Here is a 22,171-nt window from a genome sequence, read left to right on the forward strand (position 1 = left end):
TGAAAAAAATGTGGTCAATCATTCATCCATTTATGTGCCACGTTTCGACTCTTCAAGCTATGAGCCCCCCGCCACCTCACACTCACAGAGCATGTGTATATATGTCCAGTATAAATGCCATCCCTCCCTGCATTTCTGTGTCATCTACATATATAAAAATGAGTGTGTGTGTGTGTGTGTGTATCGACCACGCCCACTCCACATATCAACCAATCACTAAGCATTTTTCATTTCTCCAGAGCTATTTAAAGGAAGCTTAGCTGTGATTGGTTGCTATGAGCAACAGTTTTCCTTGTAGACAGTTGTGGTAACTGAGGCCTATTATTCTTATCATTTCTATGGTGTTATCGTCCTTCTGTAAGGCTGGAAATAACACAATTTATTACCATGCCGACACAGACCACCCACTGACACAGACTGCAGGGGGAGCCCAGTATCACACAGGATAGGATTAGATTCACAGCTCAGCAACATGATGTGCCAAAGAAGAGGACATTTTCATTTCAAGAATTCCACTCATTCCATCTGATTTGCCTTTTGATTTTAAAGGCCTCCAGTATCCATTTCGACTGGCATTTGCAATGATCATTAGCAAGGCTCAGGGACAGTCCTTGAAAGAAGTAGGGATCGATTTGCAATCGCCATGCTTTTCTCATGATCAACTTTACGTGGCCTGTTCAAGAGTTGGAACTGACAAAAATCTGTTCATCTTTGCACCGAAAGGAAAAACCAAAAATGTGTTTATCAAAAGGCTCTTGAATGAGTTGAAAATAAAATACTATCAATACTTGGGTAATCGTTTAGTTAATTTGTGTTGCAAATCTGTAGTGTAGAATATATGATATGAAATGTTTTTATGTGCAATATAATCATTATAATTTGTTATAAGTAACCACAGTTAGTTACTATGCCGGGCTCTTCAGTTAGTATTTAATAAATTTATATATATACTGTATATACAATCCAAATTCCCCAAAAATTTGTGCTGTGTAAAATGTACAGAAAACAAGAATGCAATTATTTTGAAAAATGCTATAGCCATATTTCATTCATAGCTAGAGATGAGTGGGATGATTTGCGAAGATTCAATAAGCAGTTCGCAAAAAAAATCTTGCCCTTGTGACATTTCCAACACAGCTGAAGCATCAGAGCGCAAGTTAATTCCTTTTTGTGGGCTTTGACATAATGCCCTACAGCTATGATATCTAGCGAATTATCATTCCATGTACAAAGGTGGTCAGTACCTGGTCCATCACAGATTACCAGTTCCCGGTGGAGCACAGATTGTAGGGCAAAGTGGGTTTTAATCTCCATAATCATTGGGGAACGGGGAAGACAGACTGCCATGTTTCTCGAGCAACAATTGCATTGCAATTCTCAGACTGACCATCGCTCTCCTGACCTGAGCGTGGCAGCTGCATAAAAATAAATCATACTGTCAAGCTCACGTCAGGAGAGGTGCCGGGCCAGTCTGTGTAGTGTAATGCAATCATTGCATGAGATATAGGGCAGTCTGTCTGCTCTCTAAGACTCTCTTTCTCTCCTGTAGAATGTGAGCTGTTATATTTAGTCCTCTCTACTGTAGTGTGTAAGCCCTTATGATCAGCATAGTCATCTCTCTCTCTCTTAAATTATTACTCTAGAGTGTAAGCTCTTAGGATCAGTGGGATCCTCTCTCTCTTATTTTCTTTCCTTTTCCCCACAAGTATTTTCCAAGGATTTACAAGTTTTCCAATATTGAGATTTGAGAGAATTTATTCGCCGCAAATAGAATTTTCTGGGAAAATTAGACGAAGTTGGCGAATTCAGATTTCAAAAGATCCGCTCTTCGCTGATCATGAAAAAACATGTTCCCTTCTCATTTCCATTTAATTGAAAAAATAGCTACTTTAGAAATTGATGGCAGCAAAACATCTCATAAAAGTTGGGACAAGGCCATTTCTACCATTGTGCAGCATCCCATCTTCTTTTAGTCTGAAAACGTCTGAGAAGTGAGGAGACCAATTGATCTGTTATGAATAAAATATGATTTTAAGTGATATTTAAATAATTTAATTATTTTCTTTTCATTTTACTCAGTGTACCAACGTTTTTGGAATTTGGGTTGTATATATACAGTATGTGAGAATATATGTATATAGGTATTACTTTTTAATGTAATTCTGCCTATAATGATAATAAGAGGTCTGCAGAAGATTGATAGTTGCAAGATTTCACTTTTTTTTAAAGTACGGATAATAACAGAAAAATAAAAAAAATGCCTTTTTAAATATATTTAAATTGAAAAAACAAAGTGTGCAGAAGTTCTTCTGAAATCATAGGCGATGTTTGCAAACTAATTGTATGTGAGTGTAGGTTATATGCTAAAACAAAGTTTGACTACACAAAAGTTGGCGTGTAGTGAGAATCTCACGGTGCTAGCGGCAATCTTACCGAGGCCACGCCAATTCAGCCCGGCTGGGAACGCAGCCTCAGTGACCAGAGGTAACCTCGATGACGTCACCGATGGTCTCTAAGGCTGCAGTTCATTCCCCAGTGTTTCTCAGCCTGGACAGTCGCATCTTGGCGCCGTCCAGGTTGAAAATTAATTATCCCCCAAACATGGATTACGACGTGGGACAGAACGACCGACAGGTGAGGGATATTGTTGTTTTTTATTTTTGGTTTATTACAAGAGAAAAAACACTTCGAAAATACACCAAAAATGCATCGTGTGCACATAGCCTTAAAGTCTGGCAAAATAGATAGACGATCATTCATAGAATTGAATTAAAGAGAAATTGCTCATCTTATCCTGGGACCTACAGCATTATCAGTTGCTTATATAAAAAAAATTAAAAGGTAGATTTTTTTTCCTAATCCATGTCTCAATTGCATCATGGGCAGCCATGTCCTCAGCCTACCCCTTTTCTCAATTGTTATTCACCTATCTTGCAAGAGTCTATGGTTGCCATGCAACCAACGCTTTCTTCAGCTGTCTCTCAGACAGTCTAAAGTAAATGTTGGCAAAGTCTTCCTGCCTGCAGATCAATGTAATGATGTAATGTACATGCTTATGAAAGAGTGGTGGACTGTACTATTGTGTTCCTGTAGGGTTCAGACAGGTTCTCAGGATGCAGTGAAGAGACACGAGACTGAGTGTGATTTGTAAAATAAACGTTTATAAATTGGTGCCGCTGGGGCTTTGCTGAGCAAACCAAATAGGCAACAACAAACTGTCCTCGCAGGGATTCAATAACATTTACAACACTTTTTGTTATATTAAATGCAACTAATCTGGCTAGTCCGGGTGTTGCAGGCCACATACTACCGAACTAAGAGTCCTTATTTCTTATGGACAACTTATCCTTCCAGGCGTCGTTCAGGATCGCAGATGCGGCCGCTCAGATGTCGCTGATGCGGCTGCCTTGACGCCGCGATGTCCCGGGATGATTGGGTTCGACGGGCCCTGGAGGATCTGTGCTGGTGGGGCACAACAGGCCCTGAAGAATCTGTGCTGACGGGGCACAACATGCCCTGAGGAATCTGTGCTGGCGGGGCACAACAGGCCCTGAAGACTCTGTGCTTGTGGTGCACAACAGGCCCTGAAGAATCTGTGCTGGTGGGGCACAACAGGCACTGAAGAATCTGTGCTGGCGGGGCACAACAGGCCCTGAAGAATCGGTGCTGGCGGGGCACATCAGGCCCTGAAGAATCGGTGCTGGTGGGGCACAACAGGTCCTGAAGAATAGGTGCTGGTGGGGCACAACAGGCCTTGAAGAATACAGTGGGGTAGGTCTTCCAGGAAGTCTTTACCGGCTCCCGCCTCACAGCGTAGTTATGACGCAGTCTCTATAATGACGGTTGGCAGGCCTCTGCTCAGGGTCCCCCAGTAAACGGGACGGGGGTCTCTATGGCTGCCTATGGCGAGGTGGTGCCCCCTGAGGCCGGTGATGACAGGGCCGCAGCAGTGGGAGAAGGCAGGGGGGCAGTGTCCTGACCGCTGTAGGATTAATGTGTAGCCGAAGCGGCCGCTTGAGGTCGCGGACCTGTCACAACGGGGCGGGAAACAGCGGGTGCGGCAGTGTGCAACCGTGTGCGGGGAGCAGCCTCAGATGAAAGTCTCTCACGTGTCACTTGTCGGTGAGTCCGTAGCTTCCCCCTCACAGACCCCTGACGGTCTCTCCAAAACACACCGCCCGTTTCCCCGTTTCTCTCTATGTCACACTGCTTCCTGTCTCCTGTCAGGCTCTCTGCCAACTGACACCTGAGTGCGCCCCCTGCTCCTTTTATCCTCGCCCCGCCCCCTGTTGCCCTGACAACTTCAGTCGCATGTCTCCCTTCGTTGTCCCCCCGATGTGGTTCTTTCAGGAACCCTGATGGCGGTCCCCTTGGGTCCGGCCCAGTCACTTTCTGGGGGTCCTCCTCCCCACATTCCTACCCCTGAAGACAATAATTGCACTATGTGGTACATTATAATGTGAGCAGTATCATGTGGCTTTAGATATATTCTATAATGTATAGAGCATTGTTAGTATAGTAGGCATAGTGTGCAGCACGACTATAGGGAATGTAAAGTATAAGATAATAATTTTTTTATTAAAAAATAATAATAAACTACTGATAGGGGTTTGTTATAAGTCTCCAAAAATAATGGAAGCAATGGAGAATATCCTCATAAAGCAAATAAATGAAGCTCCGACTCAAAGAGAAGTCATTATTATGGGGGACTTCAACTACCCTGAAATACATTGGGGAACCAAAAACCTGCAGTTCCAGCAAAGGTAATGGGTTTTTGACAACTATGAGAGACAATTACCTTTCACAACTGGTTCAGGACCCAACAAGAGGGAGGGGGGCACTGCTAGACCTAAATTTAACCAACAGGCCAGACCGCATATCAAATATAAGGTTTGGGGTCACTTGGGTAATAGTGATCACAAAATAATACGTTTTCATGTATCCTTTAATAAGATGTGTAGTAGAGGGGTTACAAGGACACTAAACTTCAGGAAAGCAAATTTCCAACGGATGAGAGATGATCTTGATGCAATTAACTGGGACGATATCCTGAGACAAAAAAATACACAAAGAAAATGGGAGACGTTTATTAGCATCCTGTATAGAACCTGTGCACAATATATATATGGGAATAAACATGCTAGAAATAAGAGGAAACCACTATGGTTAAATAGAGCTGTAAGGTGCGCAATAAGGGACAAAAATAAAGCATTTAGAGAATTAAAGCAAGTAGGTGGTGATGAGGCATTAAATAAATACAGAAAATTCAATAAATTCTGTAAAAAGCAAATCAAGATATCCAAGACTGAGACAGAGAGGCTCATTGCCAGAGAAAGTAAAAATAATTCAAAAATATTCTTTAACTACATAAATAGTAAGAAACTAAAAAATGATAGTGTTGGCCCCTTCAAAATAGTGTGGGTGCAATGGTGGATGAGGATGAGGAAAAAGCCAATATGCTAAATAACTTTTTTTTCAACAGTATTTACACAAGAAAATCCCATGACGGATAACATGATCAGTGATAAAAAATTCTCCATTAAATGTCACCTGCTTAACCCAGCAGGAAGTACGGCGATGTCTAAAAATCACTAAAATTGACAAATCCCCGGGCCCGGATGGGATACACCCCAGCATTGTGAATTCGCTTTCTGGCCTCCCTCTGGTTATTACTGAAGGTAGTGGAGCTGGTCAGATCGACAGAGGGGTTGTGAGTTCCCTTTCTGGGCTCCCTCTGGTGGTTACTGGAGGTAATGGAGCTGATCTGATTGACAGAGGCTTGCCACCTGATAATGATGATGATGATTGGAGATCTGGGGTTTCAGATTGGGATTTAAGACAGCCGACTCCCTCTATCCGTGCTGGTGATTTGCTTCCTGTTCCTCCTGAGGTCTGATTTCTCCAGCTCTGTCCCTGCATGTTCAGCTAAGTGGTTTATTTGCTAATCTGTTTGCATTTGATCTGGTTTTGTCTATCTCTTCTTGGTGCGGGTCAGCCAGCTCCGGCTGGGGCTGTGCTGAATCACCACCCATATGTTACTGCTTGTGCCAGTTTGTTTTGTCCCCTGTTAGATTGGTCTCTTTTTGCTCTGCTTTCAGAATATACCAGAGTGCTGATATAGTGGGGGGCGAAGTCGTGTGACTGCAGTGTTTTTTGCATCAGACGTATTGGACTTTTTGCAGGATTTTTTACGTGATTGCAGACAGTGTCTTTCCTTTCCTGTCCTGTCTAGTCAGTGTGGGCCCCATCATTTGCTCAGTCTATTTTCCTGTCTGTGTTTGTGTTTTCATCTTGTCTCACTGACAATATATGTTTGGGGGCTATCTATTCCTTTGGGTTCTGCTCTGGGGCAGTTTAGATTTCCCCTTTCTTTCTTTAGGCTTAGTTAGCTCTCCGGCTGTGCCGAGGCGTCTAGGATCATCGTAGGTATGCTCCACGGCTACTGCTAGTTGTGTGCATAGGATCAGGGGTCTGCAATCCGCTTAGGTACCAACCTCTCTGGTTTTCTGTGGCTTAGCCTGGACCTGCTATCCTCCTCGGTGACCCATTCATAGCAGCCCAGAGTACTACAGGAATTAAGTACAGTCATAGACCATTATTTTTAATCTTTAAAGATTCCATAATAACAGGGTCTGTACCACAGGACTGGCGTATGGCAAATGTGGTGCCAATATTCAAAAAGGGGACAAAAACTGAACTTGGAAATTATTGGCCAGTAAGTTTAACCTCAACTGTGGGTAAAATCCTGGAGGGTTTTCTAAGAGATGCTATACTGGAGTATCTGAAGAAGAATAACCTCATGACCCAATATCAACATGGGTTTACGAGAGACCGTTCCTGTCAGACTAATCTGATAAGCTTTTATGAAGAGGTAAGTTCCGGACTAGACCAAGGGAATGCAGTGGATGTGGTGTACGTGGACTTTTCAAAAGCTTTTGATACGGTGCCACACAAAAGGTTGATACATAAAATGAGAACAATGGGGATAGGGGAAAATATGTTTAATTGGGTTAAGAGCTGGCTCAGGGTTAGGAAACAAAGAGTGGTTATTAATGGAGCAGACTCGGACTGTGTCACGGTTAGCAGTGGGGTACCACAGGGGGCAGTCTTGGGCCCGCTTCTTTTTAACATATTTATTATTGATATTGTAGGGGGCATAGCGAGTAGAATTTTAATATTTGCAGATGACACTAAACTCTGCAGGGTAATCAATACAGAGGAGGACAATTTTATATTACAGGAGGATTTATGTAAACTAGAAGCTTGGGCTGATAAATGGCAAATGAGCTTTAATGAGGATAAATGTAAGGTCATGCACTTGGGTAGAACAAACAAGATGTATAATTATGTGCTTAATTGTAAAACACTGGGTAAAACTGTTACTGAAAAAGACCTGGGTGTATGGTACACGGCCCCCCGAAGAAGCCAACGCGAAACGCACGTTGGGGCTGCGGTACTGTGTGTCCTGGACTGAGGCACAATGGGTAAGAACAAGTCCTACACTGGATAATGACTATTGCTATACTTGTAGGCAGTTTTTGCTGAACGGACAATGAGAGCGCCACTGAGTCTCTAACATTGATGTAATGTAGTCAGCAACTGTATTTTTTGGCAATCAGTTGTTTCTTGCTCCCCCACCTCGTACTATATAATGTCTGGACACATTGTACACTTTGTGTAACCCTCTGTCCTTATTATACAGACCTTAAGTCGGATATTAATGAGTGTAGTATATATATTGAATTGTTGTGCTAATAAAATTGCATGTTTTTTCATATAAAAACTTGTGAACAATTACTCTGTGTGTATCAGGTGTTTTCAGACTGTATAAGAGTGTCCTATGGGGGATATACTGGCCCCGCTAATGAGATGGGGGACGTCTCCCTCTCGATTTAACTATTATATATATTTTGTTCAGACTTTATTGTTATCTAAAATTTAAGAAGGGTCTGGATGCCTTTCTTGAAAAGTATAATATTACAAGTTATATACACTAGTTTCCTTGATATTGCGTTGATTCAGGGAGCTAGTCTGATTGCCGTATGTGGAGTCGGGAAGGAATTTTTTTCCCCAATGTGAAGCTTACTGTTTGCCACATGGGTTTTTTTGTCTTCCTCTGGATCAACATGTTACGGCAAGTTAGGATAGGATATGGGTTGAACTAGATGGACGTAAAGTCTTCCTTCAACCTTAATGACTATGTTATATAGCGCTATTATATTCCACAGCGCTTTACATATGTATGTAAAGCGCTGTGGAATATGATAGCGCTATATAAGCAATGCATAATAAATAAATAATTATCATTGCTGTCCCCATTGGGGATCACAATCTAAATTTCCTATCAGTATGTGTTTGGAGTGTGGGAGAAAACCGCACGAAACCCACACAAACACAGGGAGAACGTACAAACTCCTTCCAGATGTTGTCGTTGATGGGATTTGAAACCCGGACCCTAGCGCTGCAAGGGTGCAGTGCTAGCCACTGAGATTAATGATGTAATACAAAGGATAGGTTTTAGGACATAAGGTAGTGACCATAGTAGGATAAGATAGACTTTGTTAAGCAGTATAAATGCAAGATGTTTAATGTATGCAAATGTAATGTAATGCACAGTGTTGCTAAAGGTATGTCTCTCAGCTACAGACATAGTGAGAGACCTAGTTAAGTTTCGGGCATAGTCCATAGTGTGAGGGGCGAGCTCCAGTTAAAAGGGACTACTTCCTGTCAGCAGATCAAATAGGGATGTACGGTAACCAGGGTCAAGTTCAAGTTGCAGTGGAGAAGCATCCATCATTTGGGGCAGTGGGAAGCCTTACTGGAATATCTTGCTGATATTCCTGCAATGTCTGGAGCTCAAGGCTCAGTGCAGGTACTATGAAGAGTGCCTTATTCTCTGGTATAAAGGGGATGATGGACTTGGAACCACTTGAAGGGAAGGTAACAGATCCCGGGTGCACTGCGAGACTGAACAGGAAATCCCTGGGGATGACTGGAAGAGTAAATATAGGGATAGTCCTGGAGGAACAGATAGTAATGCTGAAGATGCACTGTATTAAGGAAACAGGAACTAAGAAGTGTTGTGCCCAGTACTGCATGTTACTGTAACGGGGGCCAGGGTGATAGTCATGGTGAGGGCCTGCTGCTGTTCAGGCACACCCTGACGCTCCACTACAGAAACATTAAATTCTTTCTGCTGTGTGCTGTGTTTGCAATGTACTTCACCCACCTGTGGGTCAGGAGTCTCCTCAGAGTGCAAAGTCCCAATCTGTTTCAGCAGCACACAAATATTCTCAAAATCCAGGTTTATTTTCAATAAAACTTTACTCATTAACTTCATCACAGACACCGTCCAACAGTCCTCATATGTCATGGATGCTCCTTCTGCTAAGCTGTCCTTGGTCATTCCTATCAATGTGTAATCTGGTACCATAGTCTCCATTCCTGCAGCTTTGTGGATCATCAGTCTAGCTTGTCATTGGGGCTCCCAGTCCACTTTCCCCGTCTTGGGCGAAATTACGGGATGCCACTGCCAATCCTTGTCACACCATAGGTCCTGGACGTCACAGGAGTCACCCATAGGCCTAACTGCTGATTCCCTCTGGCTGCCCAGATCCACTCGTACGCCGAAGACAGACATGACACACATCTCCAACTTCACTTCTTCCCCTCAAGAATCTAAATCTCAACACCCTAGCTTCTAGAATCTCCCGCTCACTCTCAGCTAACTCCTCCCACTAGCTAGCATCCCATTGGCTAACTATTCCTATCTTATCTGACATCTAAATCTGGCTCTATAGTGCCCCTCACTGTCCAAAATCCTACATGACCCTTACTGAACACTAAACCTAACTGTATTACTACATATCCCTATCTCTATCCCTCACACCTAGAGACATATATATATAACTTGCACAATGTATAGTCAAATGCTACCACATTACATGGTGCACAAAATAAAACATACAAAACATACCCGGTTTCATTAAGCAGGCATGCACAGGAATGCAGGGCCCAAACTAGCTGCCTGAACACCCCCTACATTACAATCTGATGAACTTGAACTTTTTAGTAAATGTTTGCTTGTTAAAACAGTGTGTCCCCTAAGTTATGTGTGACAGCTTCGGAAGATTGAAGCCAAGAGAAAGATGAGGTATGCAGCTGTCAACTAAATGTGATGCACCCCACAACTGGCAGTACATTGGGACTGGGACACAATTTTCCTGTAAAGTACTAGGGCATTATAAAGCAGCGTCTTGTCCACTGCTACCGCCTTTGGTAACTTTACACTTATCTGGATAATTGTTCCTTTACTATTGACTCTTTACTGTGTAGATCTGAGGTTGTGGGTTGTAATAATCATCTAGGCAGGTTAATGATGCAACAAATTTTTATTCTTTATGTCCATGGTCTTACAACATCTCCAGGTAAATGGCCAAAATACATTGCCCCCACTCCACAAGCAGTAGTTCCATTGCCCTCATGCAAGGGGATACCCACTGTATTCCAACATTTGGTTGTCCAACAGCTTTTGTATTTCCTGCCAGTATAGTATGTAGTCTATGCTCCTCAAGGCAACAGATAACACGACCGTAGCACATGTATCTAGCTTCAGCCAGCAGCCGATCTCCAATCTCCATAGGCCTCCATACATAGGCACCAGGACCTCAGCAACAGAACCACGACGTCAACACACCAACTCCTTCACTAAACATGTGGCATATTGTTCCCCCTCTCATGGGATCAGCCCCCTGGATAGGCAGAGGTTTCACACCCTCCCCTTTAAACATTTGCTAAAGAATATTCCGGAAGCCCAGTCTCTAGCCTGTCTGCAGGGTTGTGTATTAAGGATGCCCCCTGTAGAGAAGGGTAAACACACATCTCCCCACCAGATGCAGGACACAAATGCAAATGTAGGCCTTATGTATACATGAGATCCAGATGTCTTCGTCTGCTTACTGTCACTGAGTGGAAACATTGATTCGTGAGGCTGAACACTTTCCAGGAGAGATCTGTGCACATTAAACTGATGAGCAAGCAAGTCTCTAATAAACACAACAATAAGATTGATATACAAGTGCTCCATGCTGGAAAAAGTCTATGGCCAGCTCCTCACATTCACCATTAAGTCTGTCGCATGATTCTCAGTAAAAACTCTTGGACTATTACCTGACTGATCTGTAGTCATGGGATAGACTAAGAGGTTATACCAGGAACCAGGTGACAAATTTAACGGACAAGAGCATAATCCGGGAACAAATCTGATTTAGTGGTCACATGCACAAGTCAATTAAACATGAATGATTATTCAGATATGCATGTACAGGGTGGGCCATGTATATGGATACACCTAAATAAAGTGGGAATGGTTGGTGATATCAACTTCCTGTTTGTGGCATATTAATATATGGGAGGAGGAAAAACTTTTCAAGATGGGTGGTGACCATGGCGGCCATTTTCAAGTTGGCCATTTTGGATCCAACTTTATTTTTTCCAATTTTTGTTTTGCCTATTCTGCAAATTCAGCTCGTCAATCTGGCATCAGTCAAACATCCCTTCAGTGGATATTAGCTGCTCACAAATGGCACCCTTGCAAAATTCAGCTGCTGCAGCGGCCATTTATATGGATACACCTAAATAAAATGGGAATGGTGACAGTTTTCTTGCGTAGAGTGTCTTGCATTGAAATCTGATGAAATGACCCGGGTACTGCGTTCACCAGACATCAACACAATTTTTATCCGCTCCTCACATATTAACCTCTGCGACATGTCAATGCCTGTAAACAAAGAGAAATTTGTAAATAACTTATGAAAGAATAGGGTTATGTTAAAACCAAACACAACATTGTTTTTCTTGTGAAATTCTCAATAAGTTTCATGTGTCACATGACCATCTTCCCATTGGAAAAATAAAGATGGACCCAAAATGGCCAACTTCAACATGGCCACCATGGTCACCACCCATCTTGAAAAGTTTTCCCCCTCCCATATACTAATGTGCCACAAACAGGAAGTTGATATCACCAATCATTCCCATTTTATTTAGGTGTATCCATATACATGGCCCACCCTGTATAAACCTAAAAAGTTGTCCGCATAGCCAATTGGGGCATCCCCTTAAAAAGCCAAATCACCAAAACCGAAACAAACTGGATCCAGAAATAATTATAATACCCCCAAAATATCTAGATGTAATATAACTGTCAAAGTACCATATCCGAGATCCAATAAAACAAGGGGAGAAAATATAATGCGATAGAAATTTTCATTATACAAAATTATCAAAAAAAGACAAATAGGTAATCAGGTGAGGTAGAGTGTAACAAAGCAGCTAAAAATGATTGGTGCTTATAATAACAAGATGTTAAAATACTGTAACACAAAAAAGATATAGCTAATAAATAGCATTTGCCACATGTCTACTTTACATCAACACAATTTTTGAAACATAATTTTTTTGTTAATAAGTTATGAGGGTTAAAAGTTAACCAGTGATTTCTCATTTTTCGACAAAATTTACAAAACCATTTGGTTTTAGAGACCACATTACATTTGAGGTGACTTTAATGGGTTTATATAACAGAAAATATCAACAAGTGACAGCATTCTAAAAACTGTACCCCTCATGAGGTTCAAAACCCACATTCAATACATTTTTTAAACCTTCAGGTGCTTAACAGGAACTGAAGCAATGTGAAAAAAATGAACATTTAACTTTTTTCACAAAACGTTTACTTTATACCCACATTTTCTTATTTTCACAAGGGTAACAGGAGAAAATGGATCTGAAAATTTGTTGTGCAATTTCTACTGAGCACACCAATACCCCACATGTGGCAGGAGTCAAAAGGAAAGGAGCTTCATTTGACTTTTTGAATGCAAAATTTGCTGGAATTATTAATGGACGCAAAGTCGCATATGGAGAGAACCTGATGTTGCTAAACATTGGAAAACCCCATTTTGGAAACTAGACCCATCACGGAAATTATCCAGATGTGTGGTGAGCATTTTGAACTCCCACGTGTTTCACAGAAGTTTATAACGTTGATATTAAAAAAATCTAATTTTTCCCACAAAAATGTTATTTTAACCCCAATTTTTTATCTTCACAAGAGCAACAGCAGAAAATACACAATACAATTTGTTGTGAAATTTCTCCTGAGTACACCGATACCCAACAGGTGGAGGAAAACTACTGTTTGGGCACACTGCTGGGTTCAGAAGAGGAGTGACGTTTTGGAAAAGAGACTTTGATGGAATGGTCTGCAGGTGTCATGTCGTGTTTGGAGAGCCACAGATTACCTAAACAGTAGAAACCCACCCACAAGTTGCCCCATTTTGGAAACGATACCCCTTAAGGAATTTATCTTGGCATGCAGAGAGCACCTTGAACCCACAGGTGCTACAAAGAATTTTACACTGTTGATCTGTGAAATTGAAGAAAAATATTTTTCTCACAAAAAATGTTGTTTTAACCCAAACTTTTTTCAATTTCACAAGGATATCAAGAGAAAATGGACACCATATTTGTTGTGTAATTTCTCCTGTGTACATAGATAAACCATATGTGGTCATAAACTACTTTTGAGGCACAGTGCAAAGCTCAGAAGTGAAGAAGTGACATAATGGATTTCAGATTTTGCTAGACTGGTTTGAGGGTGCATTATTACGTTGGTAGAACCCCTGAGGTGCCAGAACAGCAGAACTCCCATAAGTGACCCCATTTTACAAACTACACCTCTCAATGAATTAATCTAGGGGTGCAGTGATCATATTGATACCACAGATGTGTCACAGAATTTTATGCCATTTGGGTAGTGAAGAAAAATAATTAAATTTTTACCACCAAAATTTAGTTTTAGCCCAAGATTTTACATTTTCTCAAGGGGAAATGGATAAAAATATATCCCACAATTTCTGCTGTATGTAAAAATACCCCATATGTGGCTGGACAGGACTGCTTAGCCATACGGTAAGACTTGGGAGGGACCAAGCGCTATTTGCCTTCTGGAGCAAAGATTTTCCTAGAACAGTTTGCGAACTCCATATACAGATCCCCTAATTAGATACGGACACCTGGATGTTCGGGTCTGGCGAGTGTGGCCGAGCAGTTACAAAAAGTTCTGGTTCGGGTACCAGATCAGTACCTGGACCCCACTCACTTGAATGGAGGTCCGGGTACTGATTCTGATCGGTATATATTTTATGCCTTTCTGTGTGTGGTACAATTGATAATCACATTGTGCTAATGGGAGCAGAGAGGAAGCTCCCTCCCTCTGCGATGCCCATCGATGTTGCTGTCACTATTGACAGCTGTATCAGAGGAGTTAAATGCCTGCGATTGCTGCTAGCATCCATCATGGGCATTGCTAAAGGTGTCATATATCTACATTTGATCGCGGTGGCACTCAATTAAAACGACAGTTCTCCGGTGAGAAGAGTAACATGGCTCTACATAGAAGCTGAATTATCTGAGTAACATCTGCATAATAGAACAGAGGAGAATCTGTGTTTCTTAGTGAACAGAGTCCTATGGCATAGTGAAATAAAGGCAACTTTTTTAACCAGTTTCTGATAATACAAAAAGCTTGTGTGAAGGATGGCACTAGAGAGATCAAGTAGATCTGCCACCACATGTGACGAACCTCGCCTGATGTCTCTATTATGTCAGAGGGATCACGTGGTATGGTCTCCTCACTTACACTAATGTGACATTACGCACCCCCTGGAGACATGTAAGGTCAGCTTGGCACAGTTTTAGACAGACACCTCCTGTCCTCATGGGCCCAGGAAGGCACAGGTAGTAAGAGGATGTGGCCCATGCAGTCGCTGGTGTGGCACCACACTTGGTCACAACGCTGACAGGCTGAGAGGCTCCATTCACTAGCACCAGAGAAACAGTGCTGCCAGCCCGGTAGGACTGCCACTAGTTCCTCATTACATATAAGCCCAGTCCGTTAACGGGATTATATCGGGCCAGAATCCAGCCCGGTAGCATGGAAGTTAAAGCTGAGAAGATGGACATGTGGATTTGTGGATCCACATAAAAGAGCAGCCTAATGTTAAATTATATATTAATCGCCTTAAGGGCACACCAGACAATAACCTATACACACAATGGTTATACATATGCAATGGTCAGATATACAAATACAGGTGTAGTACAAAAGATATAAGAAGATGAAGTATTTCATTTACCGGTGTGATGTTCGACCATGTGTGCTGGGCCACATGGGGGCATGAGGTTGTCAGCTGGTTCCTGTTCCTTCATAGCACGTTACTCAACATGGCCCCTGCTATTGAAGTAGAGGGAGCACATGGCTTTACACATGTTGTTTTTTTTCATGCGTTTACTGTTTTCCACCGACACCATACTGACATCTTAGATTTTTTTTTTACTAAATGGTAGTTTGCATAAAAAATGAGGAACGCTTCACGAATTTGCGTGTCATCCTTGCGCAGGGGCCATGCTAATCTTCTCTGTATCATTCCAACTTTAGTATATGTGCTGCCAAAGCATAAAAAATGAGCATATGTCTTACACTGGGTAGATTTGAAGACCAAATATGGTCATTAGGGTCAATAACTTGTAAACAAAAATGGCACATGGATGCTATCAGAAGCCTCTATCAGTGTTTTTTTTTACATACAAGAACTATGGGTACACAGTAGTAATGATTGAGCACTAAAATGCTTGAGTGCTCGGTACTCGAATCGAGCAGATAAGACACTCGGATGGTCTTGACTCGATACTGTACAGGGTATAATGGAAGTATATGGGAAACTCAAGCATTTTCCCTAAGTGGAGGGCTCAGGAGGCAGGAAAATCACTCAAATGGATGGAAACAGCACATCTTTGACTCCCAGTTCGCTGCTGGGAACAAAATTGTCAGAGCATTACTCCACATTTCACATTTCTGGATTGACAATAAAACATACAAAAACAAAAATAAAATGGATTTTTCAGCAAATAATGTGAGAAAACATCCTTTCCTGTGTAATGACTTGTATATAAGGTAAAATTTAAAGAGAAAAAAGTCTCCTCCACCCCTTAATAGCCATGTAATCCTTCACACAATTTCTCCATCACCAATGACTACAGTAGATGACATAGTAGAGGGAGAAATAAAACAACACCCACCAGTAGTCACCTGTAAATGTAATTTTAACATTTTACTACCTTATCTGAGCATGTGATGTGTTTGACATGGTCAGACACATCCTGTTTAACTTTTGAAGGAGGGATTCTGAAACTCACAAAACCTATGGGGAAAATGCAAGAACTGTCAGAAATTAGAAGAGGGACTCCAATACACCCTATATTAGACATAAAGGACGATCTTATACACTGTGTCTCATCATTATCTACCTTTTGAGATACTGATTGCCGTTCCCCACCCTCGTCTTCTTCTGACCATGGCTGCTCAAAATCAATAGCTGCCTACAATCAATAAATGGAAATGTTAAGACCTCCTTAAGTGTCTGAGTGTGAGATCACTTGTCTCCTGGAAGTCGCCATGGTGGGAGGAAGGAGGATCAGGGTGTGGATTATGTGGTCCAGACTCTTGGCTAGTGAGATGGTCACGTGGAAGACAGGGTGGTGCTGGGAAACATAATGGAAGCATTATCTTCCATCCAACTGACCGCCTGTTTGCACTGTTCTGGCTTCAAGAGTGGTGTCCATGCCTCCCTGCAAAGTGAGACAGGAAGCTATTCTCATGGATGAGCATATTTCTTATGCTCCAGCAGCAGGCACAGTTTCACCTGGCCATGGCCTTGGCCTCTACATGCACCATCAACAGCATGTCCACTTCCCCATCCCTTACAGCACACCTTGCACATTTTAAATTAGGTATACAATATACTGTATGCTTGCAAACTTTAAAGTATTAATAGGGGAAAAAAAATATGCTGCCCTGAAAAGGGCTTTTGGCTTTAAATTGCAGCAGAACTATACCTATAGAAGGACTGTAAGGCAATAAACTTTGTCTATATGTTTGTAATCCAAAACCATAGCTCCTCCACCAGATAGCCATGCACTGAATGCAGGTAACAGCGGATTTACTAGAGAATGGACAGTACGTAGCCCTGAAAAGAATGCCTGATCTAAAATAAGCTCTCCCTGAACTGTTTCATGAGGAAAGTGTGCCGAGCATCACATCACAGGGTCTTATATAAGACCCGATGACTCAATGTGGCCGGCCAATCACAGTAATGCCAGTAGATAACATGGCTAAAGCATGACCGCATATGGCTACTAGTTTTTCCTTTATATTAATACCTACCCAGCTCCCAATATTCCCCCCACTCCTCAAATAACGCACACTACAACTTTTTAATTCTTTAGATAATTTTGGCCACAGCGGCCGATTTTATTAATGAACTAACAACATTAACAATAAACATAAAATATTAATCTTAATGCAAATAATACGAGGGGAGGGTTCTTGGAGCTAAAAGATCTGGCTATAAAACCTCAAAATCTACCACCATGTTACCCTCAGCCGTCCAGCCCAGCTCGATGGCACTGTAACTCCCGTTCCGGGAGACTAACCACCAGAGCTCCCGAGGTAACAACCCCGTCCAGAGCCCATCACCAAAAGCCAGATCCCCCATACCCATTTAAATTGTCGGGAATATTACTTCCAACTCCTTCCCCGACCAATCACCGCCAACTCCAAGAACCCCACCCCCCGCCCCGAAGCCACTGTGACGACGGCAATAACAACGCCTCGTAGGAAGTTTCACCCAAATACCTCTTGCCCTTGACATATCTAACCATTAACTGTGTTAAAAAATTTTTATTTTTTTTTTAATATAAGCATATAACAACACAGGAATCACCTAATCCTTCACCCTGTATGACCGCACAACAGGGAGGGTGGGTGGGTCTTCTTCTCCTCTGCTGATGATGAAGTGACCTTCTTCCCGCACTTTTTCCACACCAGACTGCCCCCCCACCCCGAACCCCTCCCCTGCCCCCTTCCAGCCAATCATTTTAAAAACTGCCAATAATTCAAAACGTGCCCGCCAATTGCAGTCATGGGGGGGCTTCCTCTAGGCTGTGCCCTCCCCCGCCCCCTTCTTTACTGTGTATGACAGGTATGTTTTTTGACTGTCTAACATCCGTGAAACATGGTGCTCTAGCACCCTTGATACTTGACCGAGTAAAGAGTGTACCCAATCAACCCGATGCTCGCTTGACTGTGGAACAGTGGGGAGCATGCTCTATTATTATTAGTACACTATAATTTTTTGAGGTCAAGAAAGAAAAAACAGAAGTGTGAATTCCATCTTATACTCTAAGTAGATATAACATCTTTCTAGTTTCTGCACAGTCAATTTTAGGAGGAAGCAGCCATTGTGGTTTTATACATGGATGTCACTATGCCCTGTTTGTGTTCTGACTACTTTGATGTTCTCTGTTGAATATGTGAGAAAATGGCTTTTCTTTGTTCCTGACACATTTCATTCACATGAACAGTCACTAACTTTATAGTCATTTCTTTCAATATAACATATAGATGATTTTTATTGTATAAATCATAATCAGACACAAAGGCTTGTCATCAGATCTACATGTTAATGTAAAAATGCTGTTGTCTCAAGGCGTGTTCAGATCACAACCTAGAAGAGACACATTAAATAAAAGATGACTTGCACACATTTCACACCCATATATAAAATATACAGCACTCTTTACCTTGTAAAGTGCAAGTCAAGTTTCTATGTCAAGTTCTTAATAATTTATCTCTCTTTTATCCCTGGAATTTCTGCCAGCGTTGATTTATTTGCTTTGCCATTACCAGCCGTTTTTGTGCATTACTGGAAGACTTTTGTATTTAAAATTCCCAAGCTGATCGCACATGCTCATATTTGATTAACATCCAACCTAACAAGCAGATTACTGCAATGTGTCATTTCCCCCATAAAATATTCAAATATTCAAAATTAAAGGTGTATCTCATGTTTGGGATTTTCAGACATTAGATTTATGTTAGTTTTCTGGGACCTGAGATATTAATTTATACTTCTTTGTCCTTAAAGTGATTCTCTGGGAATAGAAAAAATTATATAGCTAACAGGAATGTTATTATAAATAAATTCCTAAATACTTTAAATTTGCAAATTACCTTCATTTTGTTTAGGGAGGTAATCACTATAGAATTAAGATGGTCGCCAACTACACTGACAGAAACTTGTCCTAGAATGTTAGGACAGGTGCCAGTGAGCATGTGCAGTAGGAAGTAGTGTGACCTGGAGATACCTATACCATATGTTGTCATTCACCACACTGCTGGTATCTGTAGTATTAGATCAGAAAGATAGGGTGGACAGCAGTGTAAGAGGCCTCGTCTTAATTCAGTACACTTCTTATCTCCAGTATTAGAGTGTAAAGACGGTGTGGGCATCCTCCTATTACCTCAGCAATCCTGGTACCTCCAGTATTAGATAAGAAAGATAGGGTAGGCAGCCATCTGAGCAGCCTCTTCTTTTCTTAATATTCTTGATATCGCTAGTATTAGAACAGAAAGATGGGGTGGACAGCTGTATGAGCTGCTTCTTCTTCCTTACCACCCCTGGTATATCCAATTTTGATCAGAAAGACAGAGTGAACAATGCTGTGGGTGTCTTCTTCTTACCTCAGGAATCCTGATATCTCCAGTGTTAAATCAGAAAGAAAGTGTGGCCAACAGTGTAAGCAGCCTCTTCTTACCTCAATATCCCTGGTATCTCCAGTATTAAATCAGATAAACATGGTGGACAGTGGTGTGAGCAGCCTCTTCTTACCTCAGCACTCCTTGAATCTCAGCTATTAGCTCAGAAAGGCAGGTTGGACAGCAGTGTGAGCAGCCTCTTCTTACCTCAGTGCTCCTGGTGTTTCAAGAATTGGATCAGATAGACATGGTAGACACAAGTGTGGGCTACTTCTTCTTATCTCAGTATTCCCGGTATCTCCAGTATTAGATCAGACAAATATGGTGGACAGCAGTTTGAGCAGTCTCTTCTTACCTCAGCACTCCTTAAATCCCAATTATTAGCTCAGAAAAGCAGGTTGGTCAGCAGTGTGAGCAGCCTCTTCTTACCTCAGTGCTCCTGGTGTTTCAAGTATTAGATCAGATAGACATGGTGGACAGCAGTGTGGGCTGTCCCATCTTAATTCAGCAATCTTTGTATTGCTGGAATTAGACCAGAAAGACATAGTGTACAGCAGTGTGATCAGCCTCTTTCCTCTGCTCCCCTGGTAACTTCTGTATTAAATGAGAAATACAATATAGACAGCCCTATGAGCTACCTCTTAATTCCTTAGCAGTCCTTGTATATCTGGTATTAGATTAGAAAGACAGGGTGGATAGCAGTGTGGGCAGCCTCTGCCTACCACAGTACCCCCAGGTATCTCCAGTTTAACTTCTGAATATTCACTCGGAGCACATCTATCTACATGTGACAGGAGGGTGTGGAGTTGCTACTGCACATGCCCTTAGGCATCAGTCCTGTAAACATTCTAGGACAGGTTTCTGTAATACCACTTTAATTCTACTGTATAGTGATTACACCTGTTGACAAAACGATCAAAATTTGCTAAATAAAAATACTTAGGAATTTTTTATAATGACATTTCCTTTAGTTATCTATTTTTAGAGAGTCCATTTAACAAGCGCTTCCCTTAATCACTTTACATAGTAGCCTTGTTAGCTAGTCCTGTACTGCCAAACTGTTCCACTCAAGTGCAACTACACTGTTTTTTCTTTTAAATGTGCTCAGATCAAAATGATAGAACTAGATCTATTTCAGCCTGCTGTGAAGTGGCCAGGGTAGTAGTCATGTTGAGGGGCTGCTGTTCTGGCACACTTTGGCACTCCACAAAGAAAAGATAATGTCCTGTCTGTTGTGTGGTGTGGGAGTATTGCACAAAATGCACGTTTGCAGATCCTGCTGATCCCATAGTCCCACCTCCAGATATCACACACTCAGGAACAGAAACCGTGTTCCATATTAACAGTGCAACTTTACTTGATAACAAAGAATCCATAGTAGTTTCAGTACAGCACAAGTTCATATTTTCAGCCTGAGCTTTCCCTTTCAATGCGACCTCTTCTAGCCTTTGAGATGCTCTTCCTGGCTCTGCTGTTGTAGGATTCAGCCAGGACAGTAGTCGTTGCCAAGGACACCAGGGCCTTGGTGTCCTGCCTCTTCCCACAGAAAAATTTTAATCTTCTGCCGGCGTACCTGTTTGGGGTTTTGGTTCACCATCAGGGATTCCACTGCGGTGCGGCACAGCTCCTGTACACTCAGTTTCGGTGCATAGGGTGGAATGAACAGACACAGATAACGGTTCAGATGCCAAACAAACTATTTTACTTTTCTCTTCAACGGTCCCGGACACATCAGTAACATTACAGTCCACACAGAATTCCTCCTGCACTTTCCCTTTCCTGCTTTCTCTGTCCTCACACACCTCACAGGGTAGTAGCACCCTAGGCGGTACCACAGCAGCACTCCTGTAGGACCTCAAGACATAGGGGATGCCGTTCTTCCATTTCGCCCCGGACTTACAAGCTTCAGTCCTATTTAAGATCTGCCACATTGTGAATATTCTGCCCCCTGCACGACTCTTGGACCATATAATTCTCTCCTTCCTGTCTGACTGTGCCCGTGTAGTTTTCTTCTTAAAGAATGTTACGTCGCTGCTATGTCGTACTGGGCATAGAGCCCTTGTGGACACTTCGGGCGTGCTCGCCTTTCTAACCTATTCCTATATCTTACACTCTTATCCCATAGCAGCTCCTCCTACAATTAACCATCTATAAACTTCCTACAAGACTAGTATGCCCCCATCTAGAGGCCCACTACAGAACTACACTTACCCGTATCAATGGGAACTATATACTAAAAGTGCCCTCCTATATTGTCCCCAAAGGATGCACTAGTTTACCCTAATCTATACATAAATATGCGGAACATTATACAATACAATATATTACAATCTTTATAGCATGGTAACACATAAATAATGTGTCAGTACCAATCAGACAATAATAGAGAACGGGGTGCTCACTGCTTTCACGGTCTGGTGCTCAGAGGAAAATAAAGCAACTTTTAGAAAAAACCTCGGCACACAGTTTAATATGAATCTATTATTTATTCATCCAAAGAGGGCATAATAT

General features: G+C 42.0%; 1 protein-coding gene and 1 non-coding gene across 2 annotated transcripts in view; one reads left to right on the plus strand and one right to left on the minus strand.

Annotated features, from left to right (window-relative positions):
• The window catches only part of VOPP1 (VOPP1 WW domain binding protein), a 184,902-nt gene that overhangs the window by 99,071 nt on the left and 63,660 nt on the right, over positions 1-22,171 (plus strand). The window lies entirely within an intron of this gene.
• On the minus strand, positions 15,420-15,522 carry LOC141052805 (U6 spliceosomal RNA). Its single transcript, XR_012220896.1, has one exon. It is a non-coding gene; the product is annotated as a U6 spliceosomal RNA (small nuclear RNA).

The sequence above is a fragment of the Dendrobates tinctorius genome, unplaced genomic scaffold (assembly GCF_039654945.1).
Source record: "Dendrobates tinctorius isolate UK_male_01 unplaced genomic scaffold, ASM3965494v1 ptg000162l, whole genome shotgun sequence".
In the NCBI taxonomy this organism is placed as follows: Eukaryota; Metazoa; Chordata; class Amphibia; order Anura; family Dendrobatidae; genus Dendrobates; species Dendrobates tinctorius.